Source organism: Canis aureus, chromosome X (genome assembly GCF_053574225.1).
Source record: "Canis aureus isolate CA01 chromosome X, VMU_Caureus_v.1.0, whole genome shotgun sequence".
NCBI classification, from domain to species: Eukaryota; Metazoa; Chordata; class Mammalia; order Carnivora; family Canidae; genus Canis; species Canis aureus.
In genome coordinates, this window is record NC_135649.1 from 21,158,749 (window position 1) to 21,163,506 (window position 4,758).

A 4,758-nucleotide genomic window follows, 5' to 3' on the forward strand; every position below is an offset into this window, starting at 1 on the left:
AAAGAAGAATTAAAAAGATTCATGGAAACTAATGAGAATGAAGATACGACCGTTCAAAATCTTTGAGATACAGCAAAAGCAGACCTGAGAGGGAAATACATTGCAATACAATCATCCCCCCCCCAAAAATGGAAAAAACTCAAATACACAAACTAACCTTGCACCTAAAGGAACTAGAGCAAGAACAGAAAATGAAACCTACACCAAGCAGAAGAAGAGAGTTCATAAAGACTTGAGCAGAACTCAATGAAATAGAGACCAGAAGAACTGTAGAACGGATCAACAAAACCAGGAGTTGGTTCTTTCAAAGAATTAGTAAGACAAATAAACCATCAGCCAGCCTTATTAAAAACAAAAGAGAAAAGACTCATATTAATAAAATCACGAATGAGAAAGGAGAGATCACCACCAATACCAAGGAAATACAAACGATTTTAAAAACTTATTATGAGCAGCTATATGCCAATAAATTAGGCAATCTAGAAGAAATGGACACATTTCTGGAAAACCACAAACTACCAAAACTGGAACTGAAACAAATAGAAAACCTGAACAGGCCAATAACCAGGGAGGAAATTGAAGCAGTCATCAAAAACCTCCCAAGACACAAAAGTCCAGGGCCAGATGGCTTCCCAGGGAAATTCTATCAAACGTTTAAGAAAGAAACCATACCTATTCTACTAAAGCTGTTCAGAAAGATAGAAAGAGATGGAATACTTCCAAACTCGTTCTATGAGGTCAGCATCACCTTAATTCCAAAACCAGACAAAGACTCCACCAAAAAGGAGAATTATGGCCCAATACCCCTGAGGAACACAGGTGCAAAATTCTCAACAAGATACTAGCCAGTAGGATCCACAGTACATTAAGAAGATTATTCACCATGACCAAGGGGGATTTATCCCCCAGATGCAAGACAGGTTCAACACTCATAAAGCAATCAACATGATAGATCACATCAACAAGAGAAAAAATAAGAATGATAGGATCCTCTCAATAGATGCAGAGAAAATATTTGATAAAATACAGCATCGATTCCTGATCAAAAGTCTTCAGAGTGTAGGGATAGAGGGAACATCCCTCAGCATCTTAAAAGCCATCTACGAAAAGACCATAGAAAATATTCTCAATAGGAAACACTGGGATCCTTTCCGCTAAGATCAGGAACACCACAGGGATGTCCACTCTCACCACTGCTATTCAACATAGTACTAGAAGTCCTAGCCTCAGCAATCAGACAACAAAAAGAAGTAAAAGGCATTCAAATTGACAAAGAAGAAGTCAAACTCTCCCTCTTCGCTGATGACATGATATCGTACATAGAAAACCCAAAAGACTCCACCCCAAGATTGCTAGAACTCATACAGCAATTCGGCAGTGTGGCAGAATACAAAATAAATGCCCAGAAGTCAGTGGCATTTCTATACAGTAACAATGAAACTGAAGAAAGAGAAATTAAGGAGTCAATCTCATTTACAATTACACCAAAAAGCTTAAGATACTTAGGAATGAACCTAACCAAAGAGGTAAAGGATCTATACCCTAAAAACTACAGAACATTTCTGAAAGAAATTGAGGAAGACACAAAGAGATGGAAAAATATTCCATGCTCATGGATTGGAAGAATTAATAAAGTGAAAATGTCAATGTTACCCCGGGCAATTTATACATTGAATGAAATCCCTATCAAAATACCATGGACTTTCTTCAGAGAGTTGGAACAAATCATCTTAAGATTTGTGTGGAATCAGAAAAGACCCTGAATAGCCAGGGGGAATATTGAAAAAGAAAACCAGGATCCCAGGATCACACCCTGAGCCAAAGGCAGATGCTCAACTGCTGAGCCACCCAAGGCATCTCTGGATTCTCATTTCAAATAGCATATTTTTCAGTTCTAGAATTTCCATTTGATTTTTTTTCATAGTTTCAAATTCCATGTTGGGATACCCATTTGGCTACTTATTTTGGCCACTTTTCCTTTTAAGTGCTTAAACATATTTGTAATAGCTTTTAAAAATTATCCTTCCCAGCTAATTCAACATCTGGATGATTATGGTCTGTATTTCTACTCACTTTTAAATTATAAATTCATGTTGCAATTTTCTCTTTATTCACATGTCTAGCAATATTTGATTGCATAGTGGATACTACTGATGATATTTTATAGAGATTTTTTTATAGAGATTTTTGATTCATCTTCCTTCTAAGACTGTTTTGATTTTTGTTCTAATTGACAAATTATAGGCTAATCATCTTGAACTTTTGGAGCCTTCATTTTCACTGGAGTCTGATTTTGTGTTACTCTTAGTCTTAGGGTGAATCTTTAATCTTTGGACATAGTCTTTACTCCTAAGGCATGGTCCTTTGAGAGTTTTAATAGAAAACTCAAAATATTTATAAATGTTTTTTAACTTGGTGAAATTCAGCCTCTAGACTCTGTCTCCCTTATGTAAGCAACTGCTAACATCTATGTTCCAATTTTTCAGCTTTATTTCTGCTGCCTTCTGTCAGTTTTCTTACTAATTTTTCTGTAAATGCACAGTTCAGGGGTCATTTAAGTATTCGATGGTAGTTTGTGCATAAAAATTGGGATTCACCTCTCCATGACACTCTTTTTTTAAAAAAGATTTTATTTGTTTATTCATGAGACACACACACACACACACAGATGCAGAGACAAAGGCAAAGGAAGAAGCATGCTCCATGCACGGAGTCCGACGTGGTACTCGATCCCAGGTCTCCAGGATCAGGCTCTGGGCTGAAGGCGGCACTAAACAGCTGAGCCACCTGGGCTGCCCTCTCCATGACACTCTTATTTTAGTTTTTTTTCCTTCAATTTCTAGCCACCTTGGCAAGACCCAGCTTGATCCTCTGATGCCTCAAGCCAGATCCCAATTTGTTCTTTTTAAAAAAAAACATTCAAAAGAAAAAAAATCCTTGTTTGACATATCTTACAGGATAAAATGTGCAGAAACATTTATAATCAAAAGGGAGAATTTAGTTATCTGTGTTTTTTAAATAAAATACATATCTCAGTTTCTGGGGATAGGTCTATGTAACCTTGGGAACAATGACTTATTCTCTCAGTAATCTATTTATAAAATGGAAAGTAATATCTATCTGGATTTTACCTGATAGAAAATGCCAGTTTTCTGGTCAGTCCTCTGTTCTCATCTTACTTGGCCTATCAGCAGCATTTGGCAGAGCTGATCATTCTCTTTTTTCATATCCTTTGCTTTTTTTGTTTTCTAGGATGATGCACTCCCCTGTTTTTCTTTATAACTCACTGGCCACTCTATTTCAATATTTTTTCAGGTTCCTTCCTTCTTTTCTTTTTTTTTTTTTAAAAGATTTATTTATTTGAGAGAGACAAAGACAGCGCATGAGTGAGGGAGAGAAGCAGACTCCCTGCTGAGTGTGGAGGCCAATACAAGGCTCAATCCCAGGACTCTGAGGTTATGACCTGAGCCAAAATCAAGAGCTGGCCACTTACCAAACTGAGCCGCCCAAGCACCCCTTTGCAGGTTATTTTCCCCATGGTCTTTCTAAGTTGGAGTTTCCTAGGTCTCAGTTCTTGGACTTTTTTGTATTCTGTAGCTACTTATTTCTTGGTGATCTCATTGAGTCCTATGGCTTAAAATGTATTCTATATGTTGACAGTTTCCATATTTACATTTCTAGTTCACATCTCTCCCCAAATTCTAGACTTATATGTTTAAATTAAACTGTCTCTTTTCTGTTTAATAAGCATTTCAAAATTAAGATGCGAAAAACTGAAATTTTGCTCTCTACATTTCCTTCCTCTCTTCAAAAGATTCCCTAATATCCCCTATTTCCCTTTTCCCCCATCTTCAGTTGTTTAGAGCATAAACATTTGAGTCACCCTTAACTCTTTGTTCACATACTTGATCCAATTCATCACTGAATTCTGATGATCCTTCTTCTCCAAATATTTAAAAACCTCTGTCACTTCTTACCACTTTGATTTCCACCATGTTTAAGCCACCATCATTTTTTACCTGGTTTTTTGCAATATTCTTCTAAGTAGTCTCTATGCTTTTACCCTTGCCTCATTAAAAGAAATTTTTCCTACAACAGAGTAACCCTTTTAAGATGTAAGTCAGATCATTCCACTAAAATTCTTTTAACGAGTTAGGAATATTTCTAAGAATATGTTTATTGGCTTATAAGGTAGAAAGGTAAACTTTGTATGATAACAATATTATAAATGAAGTGGGAAGCAACTGAGTTTTATATAAGAGCAACATTTATTTATGCTGCTGAAACTTAAGTGTGACTAACCCAAACTAGATTGTTATACATTAAGATGTTAATTGTAACCCCTAAAGTCAACATTAAGTACATTACTCAAAAAATGTATTAAAAGAAACAATTGAATTAAAAATGAAATATAAGAACGTTTATATTTAACACAAAAGGAAACACAAAAGTTTATATTTATTTAATGCAGGAATAAAGGAACAAATAAGATATAAGTCATACAGAAAAGAAATAGCAAATGACAGATTTAAGTCTTACCTTATCAATATCAAAACATTAAATGTGAGTGTCCCAAACTCATCAATCAAAAGTCAGAAATTGGCCAAAGGGATTTAGAAGAAAAAATCAAAACATAATCCAACCATATGCTGTCTACAAGAGACTCACTTTAGATTAAAAAACACAAATATATTGAAAATAAATGTTTGGAAAATATATACACCATGCCAATGGTACCCAAAATAGAGCTGATAGACC